The sequence below is a fragment of the Pseudopodoces humilis genome, chromosome 12, assembly GCF_049639895.1.
Source record: "Pseudopodoces humilis isolate 2021_Gansu_Grassland_sample_001 chromosome 12, ASM4963989v1, whole genome shotgun sequence".
Taxonomy (NCBI): Eukaryota; Metazoa; Chordata; class Aves; order Passeriformes; family Paridae; genus Pseudopodoces; species Pseudopodoces humilis.
Window position 1 is genome coordinate 11,331,404 of NC_142211.1, and position 22,155 is coordinate 11,353,558.

General features: G+C 41.3%; 1 protein-coding gene and 1 long non-coding RNA gene across 8 annotated transcripts in view; one reads left to right on the top strand and one right to left on the bottom strand.

Annotated features, from left to right (window-relative positions):
• Window positions 1-22,155, bottom strand: part of LOC148183369 (spindlin-Z-like) — a 162,349-nt gene that overhangs the window by 51,184 nt on the left and 89,010 nt on the right. The window contains exon 2 of one of the 7 annotated variants that reach the window (XM_088061541.1): window positions 11,144-11,244. The exons of the other annotated variants lie outside the window; for them this stretch is intronic. The gene's annotated coding sequence lies outside the window, so the exon portion shown is untranslated. The remainder of the gene's footprint in view (window positions 1-11,143; window positions 11,245-22,155) is intronic. 7 annotated transcript variants of the gene reach the window in all.
• Window positions 10,010-16,462, top strand: LOC148183370 (uncharacterized). Its single transcript, XR_015773615.1, has 3 exons — window positions 10,010-10,311; window positions 12,902-14,632; window positions 15,751-16,462. It is a non-coding gene; the product is annotated as an uncharacterized LOC148183370 (long non-coding RNA).

Sequence of the window (22,155 nt, forward strand, 5' to 3'; positions counted from 1 at the left end):
GGCAGACACTGATCTCTTCTCTCTGGTGACCAGTGACAATACCCAGTGGAATGGCCTCAAGTGGTGTCAGGGGAGGTTTAGGTTGGATATTAGAAAAAGGTTCTTCATCCAGAGGGTGGTTGAACACTGGAAAAAGCTCCCCAGGGAAGTGGTCACAGTACCAAGCCAGCTAGATTTCAAGAAGCTTTTGGACAATACTCTCAGGCACATGGTGTGACTCTTTGGGATGGTCCTGTGCAGGGCCAAGTATTGGACTCGATGATTCTTGTGGGTCCCTTCCAACTCAGCATATTCTGTGATTCTGTTGTTTAGCCTGGAGAAAAGGAAGCTCAGGGGAAACCTTATTGCTCTCTACAACTACCCGAAAGGTGGTGGTATGAGGTGGATGTTGGTCTCTTCCAGGTAACAAGTGACAAGAGGAAATTGCCTCAAGTTGCACCAGGGGAAGTTTAGATTAGTTATGAGAAAAAAACCCAAAACACTGAAAGGGTTGTCAAGCATTGGAATAGGCTGCCCAGGGAGTGTTTGAGTCGCCATCCCTGAAAGTGTTGAAAAAAACATGTGGATATGGCACTTGAGGACATGGTTTAATGGTGAACATGGTGCTAGTGCTAGGTTGGAGGTTGGACTTGTGGTATTAGAGGTCTTTTCCAACCTTAATGATTCTATGATTCTAAAGAAAAAAAACCAAATACAGAATTATTACATTTGACACTGTGATCCTGGACTAATGGTCTAAATTATAGGAATATCACACTATATCCAATTCAAGGACCCAGAGTTTGGAGATATTTCACTATCACTTGCATCTTCAAAAGCTTTGTATTACTGGGAGAGAGATCAGTTTTGAAGTTAACTCTATGCACCCTACAATGAAGGGTAATCTTTGTCTCAAATATTCACAGAAGTATACGAGGTATTCTTAGAATAAATAAAATCCACATATGAAAACAACCATAAAATGTGAAATTTCCTAAAGGTTTAAAAGCTCAAGAACACTAGTGCCATACCACTGAAATTGACTATCTAAGTTCAGCTGTTTGGAAATTAATCACTGAAGGGGGTAATTTTTTCCCAGATATCAATGTAATACATAGCATAAATACATTTGTGCTAAAGTTATAATCTTGTCTGATAAGAATCCTAGCATATTTCCAGAAAACCTTCCCTGACATTATAGTGATATGCAGCAAGGCCAACATGAATATGCGTCTGCAAGGAGCATATTTCCAAGAAACCTCCATTCAATAAGATTGCAACTCATGAATATTTGTCTGCAAGAAGCGTATTTCCAAGAAACCTGACCAGATTACAACATATACACCCAAAACAGCATAAATATTTGTCTGCAAGAAGTGTATTCCAAGAGACTCGCAAAAAACCTGAAAACATATAAAAAGCACCCTGGGACAGTTGCAGTTTGTGAAGCATAGTGAAGCGGTGCTAATAAGCCCCTCCCTGCCTCACCCAACGCTGTTCGCCTGGTACAGCGTCGAACTGAATTTTGCTTGTGGCTTTTCACGATTGTATTTTTTTAATAAATTCTTTTTATTAATCAAATTGGCTACTCATTTATAACAGATTGGTGACCCCGACGTGATGCAACTTTGGGTTTTGTGACTCTCCCTCTCCAATCGGGGGGCGCCCCGCTATTTAAGCTGTCTGATGGTGTGGGAGACCAACAACCCTGTTGCACTCGAATATTGAATTAAAGTAAAAGCCATGAGCAAAAGAGAAAAACGAGCTAGGTGCTCCCAGGGGCCCACAGAGGATCCAAAGAGGGGCCCTCGGATCCACAGTATATTCTACTTGTAATTCTACGTGCATAGAGACCCATGCGGGAAATTGACCGTAAGTACTGCTGGTTGAGTAGGTGTGACTGAGTGTATGAATGAGACGTGACATAGTCATGGAGCAAAAGTGGACCCCAGACGAGCCGCAGTTCCTACATCCCGTGAGGGGTTAGGTCGGTGAAAGGGGGAAGCGATTTTTGAAGAGGCTTATTGCGTACATAAAATCCGAACTTTGGGAGGAGTTGGGACATTGGTCACGGAGGGGTTAAAAAGGAAAGATACGCTCCCAGGAACTCAGGAGGCAGGTAAGCCCTTTTTAGCCTAGGACCAGGGGGTCCAGGGGAGAGAGAAAGAGAGAAAATAAAAAAAAGGGAGCATATTACCAATCAGAAACTGCATGGGACGGTCCCCACTGGCAGAAGAGATTGGTAAAAACAGAAGCAGAACTGACCAAGTACAGTGAGTCCCAGCTAATTAAAAATCAGTACGTATGACTGAATAAGACCTGGACACTGAGGGGAGAAGTAATTAAGAAATCAAACTGAAACATTTAGTAAAATAAGGTAGAGAAAAAGTAAAACCCAGACAAGAGTCTGGGAAGCTGTTCCCTGAGGGTAGAACATTAGCAAAGTATTTAGAGAATGTCAGAAGAAAAATGAGATTAGCTCGAGAGATTACAGAAAAGCCTGCAGATGTATTCAGGAGTAGACTCTAATTCTCCAATACGATAAGCATTGTTAAAAACACTATTTGTAACAAAATCATAGGGAAACATATGAAAGAAACTCGAAAAGTTAGAAAATTGGCAAGAGAGGATTACAAAAACTGTTGAGAGAAGCTCAGAAAGTTTATGTGAAGAGTGTGGAGAGATGTAGTTGAAGCGACGAGGTGCGGAGGTGCGGGACAGGGAGCACCAGCTGGAGTCCTGTGGGGCTGCCGAGACTCAGCGCCGGTCAGGGGCAGCAGTGGCCGCCGGCCCCGCGAGGCTGCAGGACGCCCCGGCTGCCTGTGGTGCTGCCGGCCGTGCCTAACGGAAGCGCCGGAGGTGGGAGGAGCTGCTTGGACAATGTGGCAAGACAGAGATTGAATCTGGTATACAATGTGTGGTAAATAGAGTGAGCACAAAGAGGAAAGGTGAAGGTAGTGGCAGAATTCTTCTGGCCCAAGAGGGAAAAACCGCAGGGCCCAAGGGGTCCCCCGGGACAGAGGAGACGGGGTCAGGCACAAGGAAGTGGCAAAGGTGTTCTCTCCCCAACAGGGGAGACCCGAGACAGTGTGCTGTCTGCGGGGCAGAGACACTGAAAATGGCAATGTCTGCCAAAATGACTCTCAAGAAGAGGAATCCAGAAAATAGAAATAGATTGTTAAAGGTGTCAAAAACTCTCATTGTACCAGAGACCCACCAACCTGGAGCCTTTCTTAACTTTTAAAGTGGGTCTGGATCGAGAGGAGGTGTCCTAGGAAAAAACAAGGACCTCTTGATCCACCTTAATTTTTATCCCTGAGGGAGAAAAATTGTCAAAATAATTTTTTTGATTGTTCAAAAGAGTTGTGAAAATTGTAGTTTCTTCTGTAAGCTTAGAAGTTTGAACACATCTTTCTCTGAGAAAATTGTAGAAAATGTAGTAAAAGAATTTGGGGATTTAATTCATTTGTCTACATAAGATTTTGTGCAGAGCTGAAAGGCTCCTGTTTGGAGGGGACCACACCTCCCTGTCTTTTTGTGTGTTTTGTTGTAAAAAGCCAGAATTAGCAATGTCTAATCCTGAAGCTGATTTTGCAACTGCTGCCTTGTAAAGATGGTGGTGTCCCTATGCAAAATATTTATCATGCATCTTCCTCTGTGGAGGCTATAAGAAAACCTTGAGAAATATTTTATTATCTTTCCTTGATTAATTTGTTAATCACCTCCCTAACCCTAGGGTGGGCTCGATGCAAAAACGGGAGAACACAGAGTCCCCATTATCTGCAGAGCTGTGCAGTCACAGTTCTGATGGTGGCTGAGACCGAGGACTGGCAAGAGCCTTCCTCACAATGTATGATGCTGTGAATCTTTTTACTCTGGCAAAGTAAGCTATTGATGACTGGTTAATTTGTGATAAACCAGTAATAGAATTACAAAACACTTGCCAAGGAAAAAGCCTTGAGCTGTATGTCCCTTACAGAGATGCAAGGTGGATATTACTGAAATGCCCTGAGTGGCAAAATTAAAATTTTTCTAGTAATAGTATATCAGTTAACAGAGTGGCCAGAAGCATTTCCAGGCATTTCAGCAACTACAAGACCAGTTATTAAAGCATTTTTAAAACAAATAATTCCAAGATATAAGATTGTGGAAACAATAGATTCAGGAGAACTCATTTTACAAGAAAAATTCTTAAAGGAGTTGTTATAAATCTGTATTGTGATATTGGCTTTTGCAAGTATTAGGATGAATATTATATGTTAAATATTTTTTGGCTATGTATGTACTTTTTCTCTTGCTAACAAGTTTTAAGCTTAAAGGAATTTCGTGGTACAAAGCAAGGAAACCCCAGAAGGCAAAGACAGTGGGGCCCAAGCTGTTATCAGCAGAAGGACAATGGAGACCAGGCTGTTATCAGCAGCCAGGACCAGGCCGTTGGCAGCGGAAGGACATGAAGCCCAGCTGTCACCAGTGGCAGGACGAGGGGCCCAGACTGTTATCAGCACTGACCCCTTGCAAAGAAAGGAAATAAAATTCAAATAAAATGATGATCAGCAAAAATAAAAACCATACAAAGCATGCTCTGAAGAGGCGGGTTCAGGGCGTAACCATGCAAAATGCTTCTTAGAAAAGTTTGAATATGCATTAAACCCTCACAGCAGGAGGAGATAAAAAGGGTGTTCCTGGCAACGCGCCAGGGCACCCGGCCATTTTAACCCTTTACTTTATTTCCTTTGTCTCCTAATTGTCTTTTTGTTTATATTAAACTTTTTTTTATAATTTATTAAGAAAAGTGAATCTCATTTTTCACAGAGTTATGACTGTTTTAAGGATAGAATGGAACCTCCACACCCCCTGGCACCCCCAAAGTTCAGGCTAAGTTGAAAGAATGAATGAGAAATGAGAAAACACCTTCTTAAAGCTAGTGATAAAAAGTAAGATACCATCAGTATGGCTCTTGCCACAAGCTTTGGCAAGAATAAAAGCCAAACCCAGAGGAGATACTTATCTCCCTTTGAAGTGATGTTTAGAATTACTTATCCTTGTAATTCTCAGCCTAGTTGGGGGGGAAGGGAGTAAAGATAAGTGATGCATATTTGAAACAATATGTGGCTTGGATACTGTCTCTTGTGAGATCTCTTCAACAGAAAACTCAGCCTGGCACAGACCCTGCCTTTGGACTTTGCTGTTCACAAAATCCAATAAGAAATTGAGTACTGGTAAAAAGTGGAATGAAGAAAACCCCTAAATGGGAAAGGCCATATTTATCTCTTTTAACTACAGAAACAGCTGTGTAGACTGCTGAAAAAAGACACATGCCTCTCAAGTTAAAAGACCAATACAACCTCCACCTGAACCTATATGAAAAATTGCTTCCACCCCAAGAGACCTCCAGTAAAAACTCCAGAGACAAACTTGATAAAGTTGGCTTATCATGACAACTGGTTAAATATCTTTTAAGATATTCCAGAAAAGTAATTTGTCAATCTCCTAACTGTAATTGTGAACCTTGAGTGTGTTTTTGCTGTCTTAAATGTGAAAATTTGTGGTATAGACATTGTACATGGGCTAAGAAACCAAGGAACCTCCTCTGTTGTGAATGTGTGGAACAGAAAGAAAGCAGACCAAGCAAACACTTGAGAGTGCAGTTCAGATGAGGCATCTTTTACTAGAAAGTGAAAAATAGTAAGGATTTTTTCATTTCGAGATAAACAATTTTTCTCAACAACTGGTAAAAATTGAAAAAATAGAGTGTGATTTAAACAATTGGGTACATGAATATTTTTATATTAAAGCTAAAACTTGAGACAAGGTTAAAACCTGGTGAGAAAAGCAACAACAGAAAAAGTAAAAGCACATGATAAATTACAAGAGGGCAAGGTCAGATTGATCTCTATTCTTGCTACCGAGAAGATGCATTACCCAGCTGCTGGTAGCAACCCAGTAGGTTGGAGAGGTATAGGAATAAATCATACTGGACCTCTTAAATAGTAGATACTAATGTGCTTCATACCTCTACAAGCTAATGGAGACTGTTCGAAATGCTACCAGCTTGTACATATTGGCTGCCACACCAAATATGCATTTGCAGCTGCCACTCAAGTGAATTCTCTATGTTATGACCAATATAAATTAGCTTCATGTGACATGGCTAGATGATCAATTTGAGTAGCCTGAAATCTTTCACCAGGAGGAACGCAGCTGGGTTTGCCTTGTCCCAAGAGAAAAAAATATATGTGCTTTTCTAAAAAAGTGATGTGGGGCCTTACAAACAAAATTGAGAGTGTAAAACGAACTTCAAAACCAATTAGTAAACACAATTGTGAGTTATAAATGCATTGCTAGAAAAGGGGAAATCAAGATATTTTAAAAGAGTAAGTAAAACCCCATGCAAAAGAGTATGTTCCACAAATTCAAGCACTACCTGGTCGTGGCTGCAAAGCCCAAATGAATATTGGAGCATGCAAAACAATACTAATTGTACCTTTAATGAAATAGAGAAATTATTTTAGTGTAAAGAGAATGATGCTAACCCTTTTAAAAGAACAGAAGCATTAAAAGGGTTCCGGGAAAACCCACAAGATATTAAAGGATTAGAAACCCCCAGATGGAATGTTTTAAATTTGTAAAGAAAGAGCATATAGTCCGTTGCCCTAAAATTCAAAAAGCAGCTGTACCATAAAAATTATTCAACCTAAATTCTTTCTCTTACCGAAAAAAGGAAGAAACACCTCCGAGAAACCTTTGAATGAGCAGCTAGAAGTACGCTCAAAAGGAAAGTCTCATCGGGAAAACCCAAAATAAAAAAATGATAAGTGGCCCCCAGAACAGATAAGTTTATAAACCTGCTACTTGAACACAAAAAAGCAGTTGGAGATATAAAACTCCCATTTATATGTTTAAATTAATATCTAGACAAATGTCTCAAACCCAAGCAGCAGTGCACCAAAATCACATGACATTAAATTATTTGTAAATATTACGTTCAATAATGAGGCTATTATTTCTGCCTTGTCTCATACCATGTTCTGTTGTCCAAAGCAGGCAAATAGCAGCAATGCCCATTGATCCTGAGTGAACTACAATGAAAACTGGTCAATCCAAGAGGAGATCCAAAATATCTAAAATAATGAAATTGAATAAAAAAAATAGAAAGAGCAGAGCTGCTGAAGCTCTGGCCAGATTTGAAGCTCATACACAATTAATATTAATTTTAGCAGATAACATGAAGAAGCATGAGAAAAGTATTTTACAAGTAACATTAAGCTACTAAGCAGTCAAAATATAACTCAGGATACAATAGGCACTTGCACTGATATATAATTGAGCATCCAAATAAAAGGAATCAAATATTAGAATAACCAATCTTATGATAATTTATTAATTTTATACACTGATTAGCAGTATAAAAAGTAGTTGTTAAGTCCTGTAGATACTGATTATGAAATTAAAGAATAAGTGAACTGTATCAAAATCTGTCCTAAAAAGCACAAATTAATGAATTAATAAAGAAAGGGGGGGACTGTAATACATAGCATAAATGAATTTGTGCTAAAGTTATAATCTTGTCTGATAAGAAACGTAGCATATTTCCAGAAAACCTTCTCTGACATTATAATGATATGCAGCAAGGCCAACATGAATATGCGTCTGCAAGGAACATATTTCCAAGAAACCTCCATCCGATAAGATTGTAACTCATTAATATTTGTCTGCAAGAAGTGTATTTCCAAGAGACCCCCCAAAAACCTGAAAACATATAAAAAGCACCCTGGGACAGTCACAATTTGTGAAGCATAGTGAAGCGGTGTTAATAAGCCCCTCCCTGCCTCACCCGACACTGTTCGCCTGGTACAGCGTCGAACTGAATTTTGCTTGTGGCTTTTCACGATTGTATTTTTTTAATAAATTCTTTTTATTAATCAAATTGACTACTCATTTATAACATCAAGAACTACTTTTTTTCATATCTAGAATTGAACCTCTACTTCTTGGAAGTATGCAAAGAAGGAACTTTTTCAGCCACTTATAAATCCTACTGTAATCAAAAGATTATTCCAGATATTCTAGTAGCCTACAAATTATGGCCATGACACTTAATCTCCATCTGACTGGCTTAATATTTTGTTAGCCTTAAGAATACAGTGGAAATTCCATACCCAACATGTATGTGGGATTTTGTCCTTAAAGAGTGGCAGCCTCCATAAGTAGCATATGACATGCAATTCCAAGGGATGACTACAAACAGCACTGCATTTACAAGTATCAGACTTCAATCAGTGGGTCACTAGTAAAAACACAGAGAATAAACAGTAAACTGTTGTACTGGGTTTTGGGAGGGGGGTACTGCAGGGATGGTTTTTGTAAGAAGATACCAGAAGCTGCTCATATGTCTGACAGAAGGGGAAAAATTGCTGCACAGCAACAGCTGAAAGAGAGTGAGAATATATGAGAGAAACAGCCCTGCAGAGACCAAGGTCAGTGAAGAAGGAGGGGGAGGAAGACTTCTGGGTGCTAGAGCAGATATATCCTCCATGTATACACAACTGTTTACAGCAAAAGAAAAAGAACTATACCAGTAATTCAGGTGGGCATTTTATCTTATAAATCTAAAAGGTGAAACACATTTTATAATCACCAAGAACTTTATCTAGTATAGCTGAAAGCAAGTTAAAATATTAGTAACAAATATGACACATAAGCTTTTACATACATTAAACAATTGAGAATTTCAAGGTATACAGATTGAATAGAAACACCAATATTTGTAGAAAACACAAACAAGTTTACCTATTTTATATTTAAGCTAGTAAATTAGACTGTCAGTTATAGATAGCCAGAAAGAAAATCCATTCCTATTCCAAGTACACATTGATTTTTGAATAAGAAAGGAAGATAGACACCATTTCCCTTCTATGGGGAGGCAACCATATAATATCCTTCTTTCAGATCTTCTTACCACTTATTGCTTAGTTGAAATAGCATATATGTAAGCATATGGCTACTAACTACACATTACTCTCTTCCCTGTTCTCTGCAGCTGAAGTTTTCAGAGAAGAATTTGTTCCTTTAGTATTTTCTCATTTCCAATAGTACTTTTCTTCAAGTTTGAGACATGACTTTTTTCCTCTACCTAGAGGGCAACCTGCAACAACAAGAACTACTGGTATTAAAAATGCTTCAGATATTTTCAATACCCTTCCAGAGGCAGAATGTTCTAGCTGCAAAGAATACACTGAACATCTGCACAGATTTTCCAGAAACTAAGCATCTGCCTCTCATGCTGTTGTTGTTTTATAGGACCTAAACATTTAAAAACTATTCTCTGGTTTCTCTACAAGCATAGCTATTTCTATAAGACCTTTAGAAGCAACACAAGCAGCTAACATCTCTAACAATGCATTGCTTTTTTCTTTTTGGAAAAATGAAAAATTATTGTAATTCAGCTTTGTGCATGATAGTTGCACCTCCTAAAGTAATCAGTCATAAGGTTTAATCTTGCCTGTCTTCTAAAACAAGTTAACTTTTCCTCCTATTATTGTCCAAGTTGAAAAGGCCCCTGGACCATTTGTTTTAATACCTTGTGGATTCATATTCAAGAACTAAAACTTGTTGTTTCTATCACATGTAAGATCTGTCCATCTGATGAACTTGATTCAAATTCCATAACCAATGCAAATACTGTCTGAGTTTTCCTATTAATCCAGTATAATTTTTAAGGAGGAAAAGATAACACTGGGATTTAATGCAATGTTGTTTCTGTGAGAGGTGTTAGAGGGATGGGTTTTTGTGGAGGAAGGCCAGTCCTCCAAAAGGCTTCCTCCTTGGATATCTGTCCCCTAAGATAAGACAAAACTACTTAGTCATGGTGACTAAGCTGTAGACCCCTTCCTGCTTTGGGACGCCCATGTTATCTCCTTGTAAACTATTGGTCATTTTACCCCGGTCTTAAACCATTGGTCCTTTTCCCAATTCTCCCCTTTCATATAAAAACCCCAGCTTTTACCCAGTTCAGTGGATGTGACCGTCACTAGCCCTCTTTGCTGAAGCCTGCCAATAAAGGACTCTGGAATTCTACACGGCCTCCCGTCTCTCGTCCATGCTCCGGCTGGGGTAACCCATGAGCGAACTGAGCTGAGCTGATCACTACAGAGCTGAAATCACATCTAAAAGAGCTAATCACTCGAAGCCTCAGAGGGAGCTCATAGGAGTTACCCCCAGCTGGAAACTGCCTGAAGACCCCTGGACAGCCTTTCCTCACGGGATCCCTATCCGGGATAGTCTGAGGCAGCAGCTGGGGGTTGGACAGACCCCCGGACCAGCCACCAACAGGTTTTTTTCTGTATTTATAAAGTTATGGACTAACTCAGTACATGTGTCTCCTGCAGTGACATAAAAAAAGGTGAACAAGATTTGGTAGAAAAGAAACCTTTCCTTTCTATTACTTTAATTGCCCAGGACATCAGCAATTAAGTTACAACTTCACTGACAAGTTGGTGAATTTTATTTCTTCCACTGGGAGCCTTAACAATTAATTCTGCTACGATGCAGATAGTCCAATCCCCTAATGAAGTATGCTAACCATAGCCCTCAGAAGCAAGAAGAATTTATCACACTGTTCAATTCTCTTCACACATTTTAAGAAAAATATTATTCTAGCTTCTTTAGGAGAATAACAGGAGATGTTACTCAGCAGTAAACATTATCCATACAATCCCACATCATTATTTTAAATGGTTATTCAAAACTATGCTTTAACTAAACTCTCAAGCATATTTGAGTTTTTTCCAGCATTTTATTTTACTAACATTTCTGGGAAAAAAGTTACTAACTCATAAAAAAAGAAAGCAACAGTTTGCATAAAAATGTCCATATTGTCAATCTACAGGTTTTCCAATTATTCCTGAACTATTCTGTTATAGATACATATTACATTGTTGGCTTTTTGCAAATATTAAAATTAATGTTATGTGTATAAGAATGAGAAATTTTGTTGTATTAATATAGTTTCCTTTATTTCTGTTATTGACGAAACTTAGAAATAGTAGTATAATACATATATGTTAGGCTATGGCATAGTATTAAAATAAAAACTGCTTTTGTTTGTATAACCCAAAGACCGAAAAATAAAAATAGCTAGAGAACCCCTGCATTCGTAAACTACCTTATCCAGATGAAGACTGCCTGACCAGAGTTCCGGGGGAGGAATTTATTGCATTTCTGTTATCAGGGAATGTAAATCTCGATGGCTCCAAGAAGATTGATCTATTGGGAAAGAGGCAAGAGAAAACTAAACAGAAGAACACCAAAGATCCTAAAAAGAATGTATGAATATGTATGAGAATTTATGAATATGTTGTAGGGTTCTGTTTTTAAGAGACAATCCTTTGTTAGTAAGGTGTCCTCACTTGGCTGAATGCAGACACCTGGTTGTATCTGTATACTTTACTTTATCTCCTAATTGTCTTTTTATTAAACTTTTAAATTCTATAAAAATATGTGAATCTTGTTTTTCACAATTCTATATGCTGAAGGCATCAAAGAAAGATGTAAAATGCATTCCCCCTCTCTGTAATATGTATAATGAAATAGCACCATAAATAAGTAGGCCTGGAAAAGTCCTCAAAATTAACATCTACTTTAAATGGTTTTCTTGACAGAAGGATAAGCTCATTATAGTTGTCACATTCTGTTTTCTGTTTATTATATTTCTGTACTTTCCAATTATTTTTGAAAAAGTATGCAGCCCAAAATGCTTTCAAATATTGTAAGCATACTTATATTTTATCTTTCAAATCACTAATTGTCACAGTATTGGCATAATGCAGCTGGCCTGGACTGGACAAAGTAAATCTGACCATAACACAAATCCAATTCAGCTACCCTAGTTCATGTCTGAACATGTCCCTGGATAAGTTATAAGGGATCTTTGGCCAGCCCCATTCAAGCTGAGAAGAAAGCACACGACTGGCCAGGAAGCTGGGCAGGGACAGAGATCTCAGCCAATGGCTGTCTAGCCCAGGAAATTTGAATTGGGCATTTAAGTGAGTTCTGAATAATAAACAAGGCTGTTTGTCTCATGGACACCTGGATCATGAGTTGTGGATTTTTGTCTCTCCACCCACGACCGGCATGTTACAAGTGGCGACCCCACGTGTGAAGACACAGACTTTCCTGAGTAGAATGGAGGGGAAGACAGGGACAGAACTTAAAAAGCCTGTTCAAAACAGCAAAAAGGTGGGAGATACAGTGAAAAGCTGGGAAAAACCAGGCAGGAAGAGCCTGATGTTGTGAATTCATATTGTAAATTTTGGCTTTTCGCAAGTATTATGATAAGTGTTATATGCAATATGCTTTTTGCTATATTCTTCTCTCAGCAAGTTATAGGCTTAGAAAGAAATTCTGAATGGTAGGAATATGTTTCATCTGGACAAGGCAAGATAACTCCAACAGGCAAGACAATGGGAGGACCAAGCTGTTTTCAGCGGAAGGACAGTGGACACCAGGCTGTTATCAGCAGCAGGACATGGAGACCAAGCTGTTATCAGCAGCCAGGACCAGACCGTTGGCAGCAGAAAGATATGAAGCCCAGCTGCCCTCAGCCGAAGGGTGAGGGGCCCGGACTATTATCAACACTGACCATTTGCAGAAGAAAGGAAACCAAACTCAAAAATAATGATGATCAGCAAAAATAAAAACCATACAGAGCATGCTCTAAGAAGGCGGAACAGGGAGGGGACATGCTAAATACTTCTTGAAAAAGTTTGAATATGCATTAAACCCTCACAGCAGAATGGGATAAAAAGGGTGTTCCCAAGATACCAGGTGTGCTCTTGGCAGCATGCCAAGACACCTGGCCGTAACTCTTTGCTTTATTTTATGTCTTTTATTGTGTTTATTTAACCTTTTTAAAATTTTACAGGAGTGAACTTCGTTTTTCACACTGAGATACAGCAAAAAGCTGGGAAAGACAGAGGTGAGAAGAGTCCAAAACTACAGAGAAAAGCTGAAGAGGCAAAAAAGCCATCCAAAAAATTACGGGGATGGGAGCTGTCTACGGTGAAAAATCACTAAAAATCCGGATTATTTTCTGCTATTATCCCTACAAATAGAAGAAAATACTCATCAGAGCCATGGGAGGCTGGATATCAACTCAACCACCTCCAGTTTTGAAGGTGTGGTCGTGGTCGTTTTTTTTACAGGAATTGGGATTACGCTATGACAAAAAAGCATTATTAGCTTTAATAACGTGGGCAAAGAACCACGGTTTAGACACAACCAAAGAGGCTGCCTTTGATACAAATATATGGGAACGAACTGGACATTTTATTCTCAAAGCAGCCTCAAAGGGGGATGAAAATGCTATAAAAGTTGTAAAGCCTTGGAGATTTATTTTTGACATAATGAAACAGATAAATGCTGAGCTAGGGAGCGAGAACAGGACTCCAGAGGGGACAGAGAGCTTGGAACACCTTTCCAAGCCCACGGGGGGAGCGGCACAGCCAAACAGCTGACCCGCGTGGTCAGGCTGCTTTGAATGCTCCCCCCACACCGGAATCACTTTATTGTGAGAAGTTTCCCACAACTCCGCTGAGCCGGAGAGCCTGGGCGGCCAGCTGTGTCCCAGTGGGTAGAGAAACTGCAGCATGGGATACCCAGCTGGATTGCAAAATTCTTCCTCGTGGTTGGAGCACAGGGGAGCAGCGGGACCCCGAGCCGCATCGGCACCGCCGTGGCCAAAAGGAACACAGCAGGCGGCGGAGCTGCGGCGGTACCGAAGACGTGGTTCAGCTCGATTCCAAAGTGCCTGCGGACCAGCCATCCCGGATCGGAAAATCCCACCACTTCGGCCCTGGAGTTCGTGGCCATCCTGCGGCCCCACGCTGCCCCCAGGACCGCCCCTCAGCCTCCGGCACCATGGAAATGCCCGGACCGCCCCTGCCCAGAGCTGATTGGCTCGGCCCAGCAGCTGCGCCTACATTCCCGCCTCCACTGGCCAGGCCTGCCTGCCGCTACTGTGGGTGGGGGGGCAGAGGTGACGTCGTCACGTTGTTGCTATGTTTTATATATTAGTAAAGGCCTGTCTGCACAAACCAGTCTTTGAAATAAGTCGTGATATTAAAGGCTAAAGTCCTTGAAACCTTCCTGCAGAAGAGAGAGTAAAGCAAAACAATATCCTTGTGTATAAGAGAAAAAATGTAAACCTGTGTGTATTAGCCAATAGTAACTTGCTTAGCCCGCGGACCCTGTAGAACCCTATAAAAGGTGTGCTAAAGATAGAAATAAACGGCTTTCACGTTTACTTCTGTGAAGGGTTGTGAATAGCTGGCGGTCTCTCAATATTACGTGGAATGCCCAGATCCATTCCCAGAAGCGTGCCAGAAGCAAGAAACAGCATCCCAGTGCCGGACCCCGGCCTCAGCCCCGCACCCAACACAGTTCCAGATTCACCACAGCTACAACCAGAGTATTCACAGCCACAAGCAGCCACACAACAGAAGGAAACACAGGATCTCCACAGAGAGAACCAGAGTCTTCACCTGACGCCAGCTCCAGCTCCAGCACCACTCCTATCAAACACCATCCCAACACATGTGAGCTTCAGACTACAAACCCTGATGAAAAATGCAAACTTGTCTATTTTAACTCACAGGTATTCGAACTTGAAACAAAACCTTTTATATATATATATGCACAAGAGCTTCTAATCTGCATTACAGTGTTTATTATCAATGTTAATTTGCATCCTACAAGAATTATTAGGCAGAGGGTACCACAGTGGTCCCTCAAAAAGGAGAAATTGGCTACCATCACCTGGGTCAGACCTTACTTAAGATTGACCAACTCACAATTAGTACCTTTATTTGACCTCCTAAAAGGTGATCCAGAATTAACTTCCCCTAGAAAATGAACCCCAGAAGCAAAAGCTGCTCTTGAAACAGTGGAGCAAGCTATCTCAGACAAGTCCACCAGATATACCCAGAGGTATGTGCCACTGTATTTGTTCTCATTGTAAATCTTCACCCTACTGGTATTTTAAGGCAATGGAACACTCACTGGCCTGACCCTATACACATCCTAGAGTGGGTGTTTTTACCTCATCAACCAAAAAAGACAGCACCACAGCCAAACACGCTGGCACAAACAAAGGCATCACACGATTTCTTCCATCAAGGTGTTCAGGCCCTACAATGACAATTCCAGCTGACAAACATAGAGGCTCATAATATTGTTAGCACTTGTGCTGACTGCCAAGGCCACACTGCACCACTGCAGACAGGGGTAAAGCCTCGTGGGCTGCGTGCTGTAAAATTCTGGCAAACTAATGTCACACACATCCCTGAATTTGGACATTTAAAATATGTACACTTATCCATTGATACCTTCTCATCAGTAATATGGGCTACAGTGCACACAGGAGAAAAGGGTCAGGATGCCATTGCACATTGGCGGTCAGTCTTTGCCGTTTTGGGCATCCCTCACACCATCAAAACAGACAATGTCCCTGCATACATCTCACAGAAAACAAGACATTTCCTACAGCTCTGGGGTGTAGCACACCACATGGGTATTCCTTGAATAGCAACGGGACAAGCCATTGTGGAAAGAGCACATGGCACTTTAAAACGTATTATTGAAAAACAAAAGGCAGGAATATCTGGTGGGACCCCACAGAGAAAGGTAGCTAAGGCTATTCATATACTAAATCATTTGGCAATATCAGAAGGGTCCCAGAACCCTGTCATTTTAAATCACTTTCTATCATTACAGTCTCCTGGAGATAAACTGTTGCCCAAGCCCAAGGTAATGGTGAAAGATCTTCTCACTAATAAGTGGGGAGGCCTGTGGAGCCCCATTACCTGAGGAAGGGGATATGCTTTTGTTTCCACGGACACTGGAACGCAATGGGTACCTGCCAGATGTGTCTGTCTTGCTCTATGTCCTGCCCGGGACCACAAACAACACCCTCCTGACAGTACCTCAATGGATGTGATGGAACAAAATGAAGAAGAGTAACCAGAACAACCCATTCACCCACCTCATGAAAATAAGACTCTTGAAAAGACAGTTCATTTAAAAACTGTTTGTTTACAAATTGTTTTTCTGCTAAGTAGGTTTTTTCTCACGGTTCTAAATGTTGAATGTTTTCTGTTTCTTGCTTATAGAGTTAAGGTATAATCTCAGTTCTAAATAGTTTCTTGATTTTTAATGTTAAGTTGTAACTTCTAACTATGAGTAGTTAACCTGTGGCATGTTAGCTTGAAGGATTGTGATCTTGCCTGCCAGCTCCTGGAAGTGAGTGTTTCAAACTCAATTTAGTATGCAAAGCACATTGCTAGACGAGGCGAATTAGGTTTGTCAAATTAATTGGAAAACTTAATTCAAATTAAACCCATGCTGTCCCTGTTCTCTTGTCTGCAAAGGGCCCTTGCAGATAAAATAACAGAGACCATTTTATATTTTTTAATTTAACTGAAAAGGGTGAATAGTCACAGTACAGCTGGCCTGGACTGGACAAAGTAAATGTGACCATATCACAAATCAATTCAGCTAGCCTAGTTCATGTCTGAACATGTCCCTGGATAAATTATAGGGGATCCTAGGCCAGCCCCATTCAAGCTGAGAAGAAAGCACACGACTGGCCAGGAAGCTGGGCAGGGAGAGAGATCTCAGTCAATGGCTGTCTAGCTCGGGAAATTTGAATTGGGTATTTAAGTGAGTTCTGAGTAATAAACGAGGCTGTTTGTCTCATGAACACCTGGATCACGAGTTATGTATTTTCATATCCTGACCCACGACCAGCAAGTCACAACTAATGGGATTTGAGTGAAAACTAATCCAAGGACATGCCAGGTCAGGTTTATCAGAACTCCCAAGTAGACCATGTAAGCTGTAGATTATTCTTCTAGGTAGAAGAAAGTAATCTTTCTAATGAAAACTACCTCTCAAGTATGCACCCATAATTTGCTTGTTTTTATATTACAGCTTCCATAAATGTTTAAGTAAGCAATGTTTCTGACATGAATAAGGGTAGCTGACCAAAGAAACAAAGCAAACTTACTCCTTTTTAGATCAACCCAAGAGATGCATTGCTATTTGTAGTGGTTTAGATTTGCTAATTTCATTTCCCGGCCAACGCACCAAATAAATGTTTAGGTTTTAAAGCAGTAACTAAAAATTACTAGAAAACTTACTTATTTCTTGCTGTGAGATATGGATTAGAACAAGAGCAAAACAGGCTTAAAACTTAAAAGGAACAAAGAAAGTTTATTAACAAAAACCTACAAGAATAAGAAAACCAGAATAAAACCTCCAGAAAACCCCTTTTCCCCCCACTACCCAACCATTCCCTTCTTTACATGACAACATAGAGACAAAAAACTTTTGGAACTTTGGTGTTTAAAACAGTCCCAATTCCTACTTGAGTCTTTTCATCAGTCTTTGTAGAGAAACAGAAGTCTTCTTCTGCTAATCTATGGAGTTTCTCACAGGAAAACTATTTTCTGTTATAGCTTTCTATTTCTCTGATGCCAGCTGCCCAGAAATCTGCCATCAGTCCACTCCTCCCATTTCACATCACTCTGAGGTTTGTATGGGTCAATGAGTCTAGGGATGTCATTTTTAAGGATGAGTTATTCAAAGGCAAAAGTTCTCTTCATCTGTCTCTGTGAGCCTCCCTGGAAACAGAAGTTTTTTCTTTGCCTCTCAAGGCCGTAAATCTTCAACTATTACTTCTCTCCTTCTGTTCCAGCACCTCACTGTATCACAATTACTCCACCTTTTGCTCAAAATCCACACTTTGAACACTCCATTCCTCCCAATATACTCTGTCATGAATTAAAGGAGCTTTTTTTTCAGAACACTATTGTCCATCTCCATAGCTTTAACAGAAAAATATTTCAGCTTAATTAAAGCATCTTCTTATTCTCTCTTCCCCATCTAAAACTTAACTCTTTTCTTCACTGTCTTTGATGGTTTTCTGATGTCTTCTTCATGTTGATTATCCCTCTCTCTCTCTTCCTTCTCTCTCTCTGGGAAAAAGCAGTAATCTGTAAGTCTCATCCAGGTAGTAAAAGAGTTAAAGTCTTGGAAAAGCTGCAGATGTTCATGGTGTCAGGTTTCAGTTCAGCAGCAGAAACTGCAAATCAAGCCATGCCGGCCGGCTCCCCCCCCCCCCCACCCTCTGCAGTTTTGTCCGGCCTGGAGGGGGCGGGGAGGAGGCCGAGACAGAGCCCTGTTACCTCGTCAGAAGCCGGAAACCAAAGAGAACAAGAGAGCCCTGGCTTTACATCTTAAGGTGGTGTTCACAAGTTGATCTCACTTCTCAATGGTTAAAACCGCCGACAATTCTCAGAAATGACCAATAATTGGTCAAAAGAAAAAACTCCCATCATCCTCCAGCAGCTTCAACTTCCCTAGCTCCCAAAGCTATCTTAAAGGTAAAGTCACCCCATGACACTATTTAATTTATATATAGCACAAGATAACCAAAAAAGTCTTCCTTCCTGATAATATTGTGAGAAATTGACTCACAGCATCTTCCTATTTATTCAGCACCTACCATCCACCAAATGCAATCAATACAGGTAGATATTTTACTGGCCTTTCCCAAATCTCCTAGTATGTTAAAAGCTTTATTTTTGCAACCATAGAATCACTCGGGTTATAAAAGACCTTTAAGATCATTGAGTCCAAGTGGAAACATAACACTGCCAAGGCAACCACTAAACCATGTCCTAAGTACCACATCTACACATCTTTTCAATGCCTCCAGGGGTAGTGACTCAACCACTTCCCGGGACAGCCTGTTCCAATGTTTTATAACCCTTCATATGAAAAATTTCTTTCTAATATCCAATCTAAACCTCCCCTGGCAAAATTTGAGACCATTTACTTCTGTCATATCACTTCTTACCTCAGAAAAGAGACTGACACTCACCTTGCTACAACCTCCTTTCAGGTCCTTGTAGAGTCCTGTAAGGTCCTCTGAGCTCCCTGCTCTTTCAGACTAAATAACCTTCGTTCCCTCAGCCACTCTTCATAAGACTTGTGCTCTAGACACTTCACCAGCCTCATTGCCCTTCTTTGGACAGACCCTAGAGTATCTCAGTGTCTTTCTTGTACTTAGAGGCCCAAAACTGCAAAGAGTATTGGAGGTGAAGTACCACCAATACTGAGTACAAAGGGACAATTACTTCCCTAGTCCTGCAGGTCACATTATTTCTGATACAAGCTGGTAGGCTGTTAGCCTTCTTGCCTACTTGGACACATGCTGGCTTATATCCAGCCACTATCAACCAACACTCCCACATCCTTTTCTGCCAGGAAGCTTTCCAGACACCCTTCCTCATGCCTGTAGTATTGCATGGGGTTGTTGTGACCCAAGTGCAAGACCTGGCACTTTGCCTTATTGAACCTCATACAAATGGCCTTGCCTCAATGATCCAGTCTGTCCAGATTAACCCTGCAGAGCCTTCCTACCCTCAAGCACATCAACACTCCTGTCCAACTTGATGTCACCTGTAAACTTACTGAGGATGCACTTGATCCCATCATCTAGATCATCGATGAACAAATTAAATAAATTTGGTCCCAATACTGAGCCCTGGGGTGTTGTAATGCAGTTAGGAAAAATGGTATGACCCAAAGAATGTACCCCTGAAAATGTAGACTTGTAAGTTCTTTCCCTTATCTTGTTCTCCCAGTTGCCCTTACTGGATGTGAATTGTCACATGGATGATGTGTTAGTATCTTGTACCAATAACAACATGCTGCAAGACACCCTTGACCTGGTGGTTACAGTTTTAACCTCTGCTGGATTCCAATTGCAGGAAGACAAAGTTCAAATGATGCCACCTTGGAAATACTTGGGCTTAGAGATAAATAAATGGACTGTTGTTCCACAGAAATTAGAAATTATTGGCAATCCTAAAATTCTAGCAGATCTCCATTCCCTATGCGGGTCACTAAACTGGGTCCGACCCTGGCTAGGTCTCACTAATGAAGACCTGAGCCCCTTGCTCAATTTATTGAAAGGGGATAGAGAGCTGCTGTCACCCAGGGAACTGATTCCAGAAGCAGAAACTGCAATTGAAAAGGCACAAAAGGCCTTGACAGAAAGACAGGCACATCGCTTCAAACCGGAGCTGCCTTTCAAATTTATTGTCCTGGGGAAATTATCACACTTACATGGGTTAATATTCCAGTGGGCCGAGGGGCAGAGAGATCCACTCTTCATAATAGAATGGGTCTTCTTCTCCCATCAACGACCCCAAACTATCACCAAGCCACAAGAGCTGATGGCTCAGCTGATTCAAAAAGCCAGGGTAAGGCTGCGAGAACTGGCAGGGTGTGACTTTATGTGTATTCACCTTCTGGTCAGACTCTCTGGAGAAGGCAAACACTCCCCTGAGAGACTGACCAAAGAGATGCTGAGCACCTGCTGCAGAGCAATGCTAACCTCCAGTTTGCTCTGGACAGCTATAGTGGGCAAATTTCAGTTCATGCGCCAGCACACAAATTGTTTCATGAGGAATTCCACCTCATTCCTTGTGAGAAAAGGAGCCAACGGCCACTCAAAGCTCTTACAGTGTTCACTGATGCATCTGGGACATCCCACAAGTCACTGATGCCTTGGAGAAATCCACAGACTCAGCTTTGGGAAGCTGATGTTGAGTTTGTAGAAGGATCACCCCAGATAGCTGAACTGGCTGTGGCCGTAAGCGCCTTTGAGAAGTTTTGGGAACCGATTAATTTGGTTACTGACTCAGCCTACGTAGCAGGAGTGGTGTCCAGAGCGGTGCAGGCAGTTCTCAAAGACATTGAGAACGAACATCTCTTTAGATTGCTTTCAAAACTGATTTATTTGATTTCAAATAGAGAACATCCTTTCTATGTGATGCATATAAGATCGCATTCCGATTTGCCAGGTGAAATCGCTGAGGGGAACCGGAAGGTGGATTCCCTTGCTGCCCCAGCTGAAAAGGTACATCTCCCAGATGTGTTTCAACAGGCAAAGATAAGTCACCAGCAATACCATCAAAATGTGCCAGGACTGATGCGTCAGTTCCAGCTGACACGGGATCAGGCTAAATCCATTGTGGCCACCTGTCCCAATTGCCAGCTCCAGGCAGTGCCATCATTAGGCATCGGGGTTAATCCCCAAGGCCTTAGGAGCTGTGAGGTGTGGCAAACAGATATCACTCACATTCCCAGTTTTGGTTGCCTTAAGTATGTACACGTGAGTATTGACACATACTCAGGAGCAGTGTATGCCTCTGCTCATGCAGGAGAAAAATCTGTACATGCCAAACAACACTTAGTACAAGCCTCTTCAGTGCTGGGGATCCCTAAAGAAATTAAAACAGATAATGGCCCAGCATATAAATCCAAGGAGTTCCTGGAATTTGTCCAGCAGTGGGGAGTGGAACATAAAACTGGCATCCCCCACTCCCCCACAGGTCAAGCTGTGATTGAGCGTACACACGAGATGCTCAAACAAGTCCTAGCCAGGCAAAGTAGTGGAACAGTCTGGATGTCTTCACAGCAAAAGCTTTGTAAAGCTGTTTACTATCAATTTCCTGAACTGTTCTTTTGAAAACATGAATCCTCCAGTGACTCGGCATTTTAACAGCGGTGATCAGTTTAAATTGTCGCAGCGTCCACCGGTTTTAATCAGGGACCCTGAAACTTGGCAAACCAAAGGGCCCTATGAACTTGTCACCTGGGGGCGTGGTTACACGTATGTATCTTATTGATACCTCTTCCTCTTTCCCTCCTGCCATCTCACTCCGAAAGATCCCAAGAAATAAAGCTGCACCTGCCTTCTCAGCAAAAGGGAAAGAGCCTCATTTTTAGGGTCTCTTCTGGCAAGCTAAACTACCTCCCCAGCCTCCCTGGCTGCTGCGGGGTGGACAGTGGTAACAGAGAGGCTGGGGACAAAGTAATTATAGCACTGGGGAACCCCACTTGCAACCAGAAGCCAACTGGATGTAACGCCATTCACCACCACTCTCTGGGTCTGGATATTCAGATGCTTTTCTACCCAGTGAAGAGGACACCCGTCCAAGCCATGAACAATTTCTCCAGAAGAATGCTGTGGGAAATGGTGTCAAAGGCTTTAATGAAGCTCAGGTAGGCATCCACAGCCTTTCCCTTGTCCCCTAAGTGGGTCAC